Source organism: Lotus japonicus, chromosome 3 (assembly GCF_012489685.1).
Source record: "Lotus japonicus ecotype B-129 chromosome 3, LjGifu_v1.2".
Taxonomy (NCBI): Eukaryota; Viridiplantae; Streptophyta; class Magnoliopsida; order Fabales; family Fabaceae; genus Lotus; species Lotus japonicus.
In genome coordinates, this window is record NC_080043.1 from 80,282,633 (window position 1) to 80,294,237 (window position 11,605).

The 11,605-nt window shown below is 30.5% G+C and overlaps 1 long non-coding RNA gene across 1 annotated transcript; it reads left to right on the plus strand.

The window, feature by feature from the left end:
• Nucleotides 1–1,908: 1,908 nt before the first annotated feature.
• Nucleotides 1,909–8,603, plus strand: LOC130746321 (uncharacterized). Its single transcript, XR_009022086.1, has 2 exons — nt 1,909–2,533; nt 2,774–8,603. It is a non-coding gene; the product is annotated as an uncharacterized LOC130746321 (long non-coding RNA).
• Nucleotides 8,604–11,605: the final 3,002 nt, after the last annotated feature.

Below are 11,605 nucleotides of genomic sequence, written 5' to 3' on the forward strand. Positions count from 1 at the left end.
CGGCACATCATACTAAAAAAAAAAGAAGTAAACAGACAACAATTCCGAACAACAACTACGAGACTTCTTTCACCATTGAAAAAGTTGAAAAATATGTCTTTTTTTGTTTGAAACAAAAAATATGTCTTCAAACTAAGAAGAAGAAGATTAAAAAAGCATTTAACAGTAGATAAAAGCGTATGAGGAATTTCTTCCATGCAATCTAAATTAGCGTATGAGGAAGAGTTCTTAGCTAGGAAATCAACGATAAAATTGTCGATCATATGAACAAAAGAAATATCAACATACTAAAAAAAAAAAAAGTAGTAATCAAACAACAATCCCGAACAACAACAGCTAGATAAGAGCTACCACCTCAGAAGCTAATGTCATAACCAACGAAAACTAATAGTCTCGACAATGATTAATGATAACACATGAGTAGAATACGATGTTGCCGCAGCCAAGACCTCTCCAAAACGATCCCAAGCTATCATCCCTAACACAACAACCGTATCAGTTCTAACTGAGGCGTGAAAATTAACTTGAATAATCCTATTTGTTGGTCTCTTGCACACTGGCCCAAACACTTCCAATGCCGTGAAGCAAGAGGCACCACCGTTGTTGTCTAGTGAAATGAAGCAGCTCGTTGGAATGTTGTTTCACACGAAAACGATCGGCCGGTAAAGACACGTGGGTTTTGGGCTTCCTAAACAATATATACATGTTCTTAGTGCATGTTTAGAAACTCTTTTAAAAAACACTGTGAAATTAAAATAACGATAAACAAAAACAAGACAATAATGTAAAATTAAGTAGCAATGTAACCCCGCATTTATGTGATTGGTTATTTTTATTCTTTTTGGTTACATGGTTATCTTTTTGAATTTTGATTGACCATATAAACACAGTTTGTGTTTGACCAAAAAAAAACACAGTTTGTGGATTGTGGAGCATTCATTCACTTTCATCGCCTGTGTTTCCTTCTCAATCCGTACCTTGTTTTCACAGAATCCTACGGTCAACAATCAATGTCTCCCTTTATTTCTCTCTCCCTCTACTTTCATATCAAAAATTGAATGCTAAGCTACAGTATCTATGTATGGTGAGTCCTTACCTAGATCTCCCACCGTATGACACCATCATCCACATCATGCTCCATCAAATGGTCGGTCTCGGTTTTGCGGGTCCTTAATAACAGGTACAGTCAATGTTCGTACGAGGACATAACATCAAACCCCATACATCCCTAATCCAACGGTGGATATCATCACCAGCATTCTCATCTTTTTTACCTAATTTTTTTTTTTTTGCTCGGACGGAAAATTAACTTACCTAAAAAAAAATTGTTCAATGCTCACTCAATTCTTTTTTTAATACATAAATTACTCTTGAGGAATTGATCTCTAAGCCTTCAATTTCCAATTCATATGTTATCAGTTCTTACCACTTGAACTATTCTTTTAAGACACCATTAATTTATTTTTTTATTAAATAATGTTATTGTAATACAAATAAATAGAGTAATGCCCGTGCATGAATGAGGCTCAGCCATGAAAAACATCTATTGATATACATTGATTCAACCATTTAATTTTTCCACTTTTCGAACAGAATAAAAAATGTTCAAATAATTAAGAAGAAATAAAGTACAAGTAACGTAAGGGTAAAATATAAAAAAAAGTAAAATAAGAAAATAAATTATATTTTTTAAAAGAATAACCAAGTTAATTGAATTTTTTAATATATGTATGTATTCCTAAACAAGGGAGTAAGGATTTTGGATTGCTCGAGTCAGAAAGTCCATGAATTCACATTGAGTTGTCTGATTTCAATCGAACAACCTAAATTATAAAATATCTCAACGGTCAATTCTGCTAAAAAAAAAATATGAGCTGATCAATCTTTGATTAAATGATCTAAATTTTATGAATGTAGGAGATTGGTAAATGGTAAGTGATGAGGGAACCATTAATAAGAAGGGGGTTGGGTTGAGTGTGGTTGGGTGCATGGGGTCGTGGTCATTTCTGGAAGTGAGAACCCAGGTGGTAGGGTCTACCCTGCACCAATCCTTTGTCTTTTATCTCGTTGGCTTTCCACACCTCCTTTAATTTAATTTTCACTCTTGTTATAACCCCTCTCCTCTCTGCATTCTCCTCCCTCATATCATTCTCACTCACCCACTCATCATCACCACCACTCATTTCTTCTCCTCTCCCCCCTTCTCTCTCAGTCCCCCCCTTGAACCTAGGCGAGACTCGTGGGAGTGAAAAAATCAGAGACTGTCAAAAAGTAGCTAGCTCATATCTCTCATACCCCCACTAAAGAATTAAGACTTTAACCCACTATTTTCAGGAAGCTTTGGTTTTTTGAGGGGAATGTTGTCTGGCTCGAGGACCCTTCGACTTGATCCAATGCAACATCCAAATTTAGGGTGATGGAATGCGAAGTGTTGTCGGACCAGGCTTCATTCCCCCCAATTACACGCTTCCATTTTGTAACAACATAGCCTCTGCAGATGGAGGTGGACTACTACTATACTACTACTACTCTTGTAGGTTTTTGCTTCTCTCTCTCTGATGTTTTGTTTTTTTGTCAAATATAGCCAGATCTGAGGCCTTGCGGTTTGGATTTTGGATCAATTAAAGATGGTTGTGGTGGAAGTTTGCAGATTGGTGTAATGATGAAGCATTTTGACCAATTTTGTTTTTTCAAAAGGCTTTCATCATTACCTCCTTTTCAATTTCTTCTTTTTCCTCTGATCAAGTTATGATGGTGTTTTTTTTGTTGTCAGGTACACCTTTTTCATGTTCATCATTAGCCAGATCTTCTACTACTACTACTACCAATTACTATGTTTTCCGATCTGTCTGTTTCTGCCATGTTTTCTCAGATCTGGACACCTTTGAACACAGTTAAACATTCTCTCCTCTTTTTCAACTCCATCTTCCTCCCCTTTTTCACTTCAACTTTCTCTCTCTACCTATTTTTCCACCTTCTCTCTCTAGGGTTTCTTGGCCTATGTTCTGTCTCTAATCTCTATGATCTTATTGGATTTGTTTAACAATTTTTCTTAATTGATTGATGATATTGTTTTTGTTGTTTTAGATATAATTGTAATGTGCATTTACCTTCCTTCTGTGTGGTTTCAGTAGTATCATTCAGATCTATACTTTTCTCTGTTTTTCTCTGTCCTTAGTTTCCATATCATTTTGTAAGTAAAATTGATAGATCTGACCAGTGACGATACAGATATTATAATAGAATAAAGTTTTTCCAAGTATAGGTATGTAAATGTTTTCTTGTTGGTGCTGCTAAACCATATGATATAGTTGTTTATTCAATAGACATCTTTAGCTTTAACATCTCATGTTATAGCTGAATCCCTACACATTATATTCAAATAATCTGTCAAAAGTATGTAGCCAGATTCTTTCTTTGCTTGTGTTGATTAAGATTCAATGTTCATCAAAAGATCCTTCTTGATCACTATGTTACACTATGTTCTTGAAGGACAAGGTGTACCTTTTTTTTTGAGGATCATCATCATGAATTTAGCAAACAATTGTGCATTTTAAGTTGTTAACACCAAAAAAAATGCTCATCGTGCTTTTTAAGGACCAGGGTACTTCTTTATTTAAGGATCATCATCATTTAAGATTCAATGTTCATAAGAAAAGTGCTCAATGCTTTGTCAGAAAGCAAAGATTTGTGCAGGTAAGTGTGTCATCATTCAATTAATCAACTGAGCATTATTGTGCAGCAGACATCACTGCAGTGTACCCGGTATGCTTTTACAGGTTTGCATTTATGTGAAGTTTTGGTATTCAGTGATTAATTTTGAAAGGAATTGTTCTGGTATATATCTCCTTTATGAATTTAACCTTTTCTATTTGCCTTGTTTTCTACATGAGCACGGGGATTTAATTTGGAAGAGATAACATCATCAAAAAAGAGTTTGATTCAGAAATTGGTACATGAAAAAGATCAGCTAGGAGCATAGGGGAAAATAGTGCTCATCCCATCACTGTTTTCCCTTTAAGATCACCATTGTTGTTCACATATTCATTCGTGCACGCAAATGTGCACTCTACAATTTTCAACGCAATTCATTTATTCAAACCCTCTTCCCTCGAATAAGTTAGCAATAGAATCTGAATTTTTCTTCGGATCTTACTCCTTTATCCCATTTTATTTGAAGTTTAAGGGTGTGTTACAAGAATTTAAAATGTGTTCATGTTTCATATTATACCCGTAATCTTTCATTTTAATTAACTTTCATTCAATTATCCTTCTCCTATAGTCTCCCTTAAAAATAATTTAAAATAGAATAAAAAAATATTTAGCTATCGAGGAATAACATCTTCCTAATAAATTATCAAGTTTCATGAAATTTAAAAAGAGTGATTTATGAACTATATTTATTTTCTTAATAAACATGTTAACAGGCTGACGAGTGAGATGGGCGGAGGAAGGTTAAAATTGACTTTTTGATTATGTTGAAGAGAGAGAGAGAGAGAGAGTGAGAGAGATATACTTATAATGAAGCTCGGACGGAGAAATCTAGTTGATGCTCAATTTCCCGCCCACAAAATGAGTTGTTCACACATGGAAATTAGTGTTCGATAAGGTGGAGGGTAAAAGTAAAGTCGTTCTCTAGCCACCACTATTTGTCTACATTTAGAGAACGGACTACAGTGGCATGAGATTTTAGCTATCACCACTGCTAACTCTGAATGATACTTAACCGATGCAAATTAGCGTTGACGTAAACAAATCATGTTATTTTGTTTTTCCCATTTTGTCTCGGCTTTGCGTTGGTTTTATCAACGCAAAATCAAACCACTTTTGTAGTCTCACCATCTTTGCCAACTATGTCTGTTTTACATTCCCCTTTGTTGCCACCCACCTTAGATTGGTTTTTCATCGCCGGTTTGGTTGCAAATTTTACTGAACACCATATGTCACTGTAAGAAAACTTGCCTTTCAAAACGGCAAAAAACCCTTAGTAATGGCCAGATGGTCTCGACAATAACAACTTCCCGACAAATTAACATCAACAATTGTGTGAGCGTCAGTATGTACATCATCAGAAACTGTTATTGACGATTTTTTCCGCTAGTAAATTAGTGATGGTTTGGGCCATTGAGAATCTATAAGCATATTTTAACCTACCTAAGGGCTTGGATGATAATACCTCCTCCTTTGTGGAACTTCTACTTTTAATATATTATGTTTTTTTGACCATTTTTTAATCCTCCTTCATCTAGTTTCTAATTTTCTATATAATTTTTCAGATCACAATAGAAAAAAAAAAACCGCCTTTCACAAATAAGATATGTATTACTCGGTGAAAATTACTAAAAAACCCACAAATTGAATTTCAAAAGGGCATCATACTAAACACTTGTATCAACTACTTAGGGCACTTACTCGTTGTTGAGGGTATCTGAGTCGGTAGGTATCGTGCGAACGTGATACCTTCGCATTGTGTTACTATGCAATTTGGGACGGATTATTATTTTCAAGTGTCTAATTAATACTCTAACATCTTGATCAATCCTAAGGAGCATACTTACACGACATATGAGGTGCTACACCAGACTACAATGTTCGAACAAAGATTGAGAATAGAGTTATGAGAGGATGGTAAAAATACAATTAATGAAGAGGTCAAGGTGACAAAATTAATAAATAAAAATACAATTACTAACTATTTAACTTTATTTCTATAATTACTAATTATTTATCTAATAGTATGTTAATAGTGATTTTATGACTTGCATGATACACTCAAAACTTCCACTAATACTTTATTCACACGTTAATTCTAAGAACGAAAAAAATAGAAATGATAGATATTACCCTCACGATCAGTTCCTTTTTTATAAGACTTCCCATAGATATTGTTGACGTCTCTTAATATAAAAACCCATATTAGATTTTAGGATTTCTTTTATTCTTCCTTATATACCCCTAAAATTTTAGTTATTTATTTCGTTTTTGTAATTCTAAAATTTTGACTACCATTAATAATTAATTTTCTTCCACACTATTCAATACACTAATCTATAAACTATATAAAGGGAGAGTTTGTGAAATTTTGAGGGTAAGATGAGAATTCAATAAATCAATGCACATGAATGAATATTTTTTCATGGGCATATATGTAAATTTGTGACTAATTAATTATGAAATCAAACTTGACCGTTGATTGCTTCTAATCACAGCCGTGCATTATTTTCTTAAGAAACCCTTTAAGCAACCTTTTCACATTCTTGGTTTTTTTTTTTTTTACTTTTGTAACTCTTGATTGTGGTTACAAAAATCAGCAAGAGTCTCTTCATTTTTCTCCCATAAATTTATTGAGTTTTGAGTCTTTTCATTTCCTTTCAAATTCTTTTCATCTTTCTCATCATGATATCCATAACCTATATTCATATGCAAGAAATATCTCCCACTGGATTCTCCAACAGCACCATTTCTTCTTCATCAGCCACTTCTTCTTCATCATTTTTCATACTTAGACGTTAATGTTCTTCTCCATCATCATCAATATCCATCCGGTAAGAGCCCTTTTTTCCTTTTATCTCCTTTTGATTTATGTATTCTAATTTCATAATCATTTCTTCTTCACATTTCGTTCTCAAGATACGTTCTTCTCAACCGATCTTCTTTTTTCCCATCCATTCTTCTCATTCCTCATCTTCCACTGCGATAAGATTCAATGTTTATTCGTAATATGCATACTGTTATCACTAATTCAATCGGTAGAAGTGACCCATTTTAATGCACTTTTGTCATTGATGCATGTTTTGTTCTTATTAACATTGTTATGATCTTTTCTTATCTTTTATTCCATTTTAGAAATAATTTTTCTTTACTTCCAGTTGTAACATTAAACGGTTAAATTCATCTCCTTTATCATTTCTCTAATTGTGTTTCATGCACAATTTTATGATGTTGCTTCCCTTACTTTACGGTAATCTTCAGTTAATGGAAGTTTCACGCTTTTTTTATTTTCATTGTTTTATTATCAACTAAATCAACCAAATGATTGTTTCTACGTTTAACCTAATACATTGTAGCCTTTGTTCTCCTTTTACATGTAACTAATTTCATTTCAATTTTTCTTCTTTCAGATTTTTCCTCTATTGTTTCCATTCTTCCAATGTATTATCTTCAAAATATGTAAGTTTCTTGCATTTTATGTACTTTTTTAGTGTTTCATTGTCTCCTAAAAATGACTCTTTAGGTAGCATCATTTTATTTTACTTTCTGCTGTTGATTGTGGGGAGGAAGCATGGGGTTTGTCTCCCAACTGATATGTCTCGAGAAAGCAAAGCGAGAAGGAAGAAAACGGTGAAGGGCAAGATCGCTCTCTCCAACTATGGTAAGAACCCTTCTTCTAATTTTTTTTCTACCATTTGTTTTGTGGAAAATGAAGCGAGGGAAGAAATCCACAAAGAGCAAGATCGTTCTCTCCGACTGTGGTAAGAACCTTTCCTTTTTTTTCCTTCTTTCTGCGTTTTGACTTCAGAGTTCAGACTTATTTTTCTACAATTTATTTTTCACATTAGGTTGTTTTCTTCTTTATTCTCATTTCTCCTCTTCCACTCCAGTGAGATACAGTCTTTATTCCTCAATTCAATTTTTTTTTTCACATTAGGTTGTTATCTTCTTTATTTTATTCCTCATATGGGTGCATGATTTCAAAAATAACATCTTATGAAGTATCTCCGGGCTCAAGAAGTTCCCTAATACCATAATTTATTTTATTATCTTCTCATATTGTTATCTCAATTGATTCTCTCCTAATGTGTTTTTGATACATCGAAAAGATAAATTGCACCCTCCAGGAATCGAACCCTGGACCTCCCCCTACCCAACTCATATGTACCCCAGCTCCTACCACTTGAGCTATCCTAAAGAGAATTATTTTCTAAACCTATCTTCTACTTTCTATTAAAAAGATATTCATTTTAATTTTTTAAGGCCAAGAATTGTCACCCATTAATTTACAGGTTTCAATGCCCTCATTTTGGAGGAGCTCTCTTATAAGTTTCAATGCCTTCTTTTTCATTTATATGTGGTTATTGAAGAATTTTATGGTTACATATTAGAATTAATATTAGTTAAGAAATTCTAGAGGGCATGATTAGTTAGTTAGGATATATACAAGACATTAATCCTAAATATTAAAAGTTGACAGTTTAAACATAAAATTTAATATCAATACCTATAAAAACTTTTCACTACAACAATTATAAGTACTGACTTTCCACTAACTCTCTTATAAGTCTAACAATTTTTTTTCTCTATTTGTGGTCATTCAATACACAAGTTGATTTATTGTTGAATGCATATATTGAAAGGAGTGGGAAAGGGAAAGATATAAGTCAGGTGGTACAACTCCTATTAAAGAGGACGAAGAGGGGGAAAGAGAAGGAAGACGAAGAAGAAGAAAAAGATGATTCTGAGAAGCATGACAACAATAGTGTTGTAAATGACTTTTCTTTGTTTCTTCAACTTTCTTGATATGTTATTTCCAAGTGTTGCTTGCTATACTTAATTTTAAGAGTATGCTATGAACATCATGTTATTGCATCAAAAAGTTTGAGCTTTCTTAATTTGTCTAGCCACCATCAGAATGAATCAATTATATTCAATATTAATTGATTTATTCTTCGTGAATTGACAAAGATACAACTTTATTATTGAAGAGAGATATTTCTTTTATAAAGAAAGGCAAACCTTATCATACTCTAAGAGGGTAACGATAAATTATATTATTTTTTATAAGTGGTTAATTAGTTGGTTAAATGGTATTAGTTTGTGATTGATTATAAGGATAAAGTGGTTAAAATAATATGATATTTGAAGAAAAAAAATATTCTTTTTGCTTCATCGAAAAACAAGAAAAATACACCCTAATACAAATTTAGTATTTTTCTATTGTAACATTACGCATTTTCAGAATTCTTAATTTTTTTCATATAGTTTCAAAATAATTGTTTTTGTAACAAGACAAATAAGATTGTAGAGTTCTTAATCTTTTGAAATAAAAAAATTATTAGTTATGAAATTCCTTAAAACATGATCATTTAGTTTAGATATCTAGAATATAATAATTAATATTTATTTAAAAATAAAGGTAGATGTTTTAACATTAAAATTTATAAGGATCCCAAAATTACTCACCAAAATAAATGGTTAATATGAGATGGTATTCCATTGGTTTTTTTTTTGTTACAAGAGGAAATGATTCCATTGGCTAATATCACCTACGTTTTTTTTATTTAGTGTTTAATTAAATTAATTACACAGTAAATTAAAATTAATATTAATTATTGAAGTCCATAAGCCATGGTAAATTATTCTATATTTATAAAAAATTAATTACTATTGATACTAATCTTTAACAACTAAAGGTAGGTTTCTTTTTGGGTGCAAAAGGTAGGAGTTTAAACATTAAATCTGATATGAATACCAAAATAAATGTTGGACTAATCTTTCCTGCTTCAAGAAATTTATAATTAATATTAGTTACATAGTGGGTTATTAGCAATAATAGAATTACATAGGACATGATGAATTATTTTAATTTTCTATTAATATTAATCTAAGAAAACTTATATCAGTTACGAAATTCCTTAAGACATCATAAATCATTTCAGTCATATGTAATAAATTAATTTATATTAATACTAAAATTAAAAACAAAACTAATATCATTTATGGAATTCCTTGATAATTTATTTTTGGATTTATATAATGTATTAATTAATATTTTTTAAAGCAAAAAGATAAATATATATATATATATAAATGATAAAAGGTTTGAGAACAAGCTCAAATCCAAATCCAGGGGGAATGAATGATTAGTACATCAAAAAGTTAATCACCAAAAACCTACAAACAGCCGCCAACAAAAAGAGAACTAGAGTAACCTCCAACAAAACCAAAAGAACCAGCTACCTCTTTCTAAACCTGTGAGACCTAAATGTATTAATTAATATTTATATTAATCTTCAGCAATTCAAGCTTGAGATTTTACCATTAATTATTTAGTTAATATTCTTTACACATCAAATAAAAATAAAATATTAGTTACGAAATTCCTAAAGACATGATAAATTTTCTTGGGAATTATAATATCAGTTACGGAATTTCACAAGGCATGAAAAATTATTATCAAATTTATACAATACATAAATAAATATTAATATTATTCTTTAGCATAATTAATTTTAAAATTTTAACATTAAAGTTGATATGAATGCAACAATAAACCTTTTACTAACCCTTTCACTTACACTTTTATTGGTGTTTAGTTAATATTATTTACACACTAATTAAAATATTTAATATCAGTTACTGAAATCCATAGGACATGCATGATAATTTTATTAGGATTATATAATATAATAAGTATTTTCCGATGTATCAAAAAAAAATAGAATATAATAAGTATTATTCTTATTATTATTATTAATATTTAAAATGTTAATATCATTTACAAAATTCCATAGGACATGGTAAATTATTTTGGATTTCAAAAATATATAAATATTAAACTAAGGATAAAATGTGTATTGTGATGATTTTATTAAACAGTTGAATCAAATTATACTAATGAGAATTTTACCATGAATTTCTTTGCACAATTTTTTTTAATTAATATATCTAATAATTCTTTTGCTGCAAAAAAAAATGTGTTACAACAAAAAAAGTTGCAACCTTCTTGCTCCATGTAGTTAATGAATGGGAAAATTAAATTAATAAATAAATAAAATTCCATTATATTTATCCGATTATACTAATTATTGTCTTATTCTATTTTTTTTCTTATATTTCGGGAAAGCTCGCGGGTCAATCAAAATCTCAAGTTACATTCTCAATGTAATAATCATTCTGTTTGCAAAAAAATATTAGTATAATCATTACTTATTCAATGTCTTTTATCAGCTCATATATAATATGAGAAAAAGGAAGATACACTGTTGGTGTAAATTTTTTTTTACATAAACATCCAATTGTTTTCCGTCACATCAGAAACTATAATTGTAATTTAATTAAAATAAATGAAGAATATAATCATTTATCCCACATGACATACAATAATTGGATAACAGTGTAAAACTTCTTTACTCTGACAGTGTACATTCATTAAACTCATATACTATTTCATCTCAATAAAATAAAAAATTAAATTATTATATAAAAGACCAAATTAAATAGTTCAACATTAAAATAAACGTAAAATACAAAAATTAGTATAATTATTACATTAATACAAAACAAATACAAATTAAATACATGTGACACACAAAAAATACTACAAAATTTAAGTTAATTTACATCTAAAATTTATTTTAATTTTTTTAATTCATAACTTTGTTTTTATAAACTTAATAAAGATAATATTATTTTATTAAATTTTAACTCAATAAACATAAATAATACCCCGTGCACCGCAGGGTAACAAAAGAACTTTTTTCCTCTATAAGAAACTAAATTAGATAGTGCAACATTAAACGCAAAACCCACGAATAAATAAAATAGTTGCTCTTCTACAAAATAAAACAAACACATTCTCCATGTAAAAAAATTACAAATTCGTGTT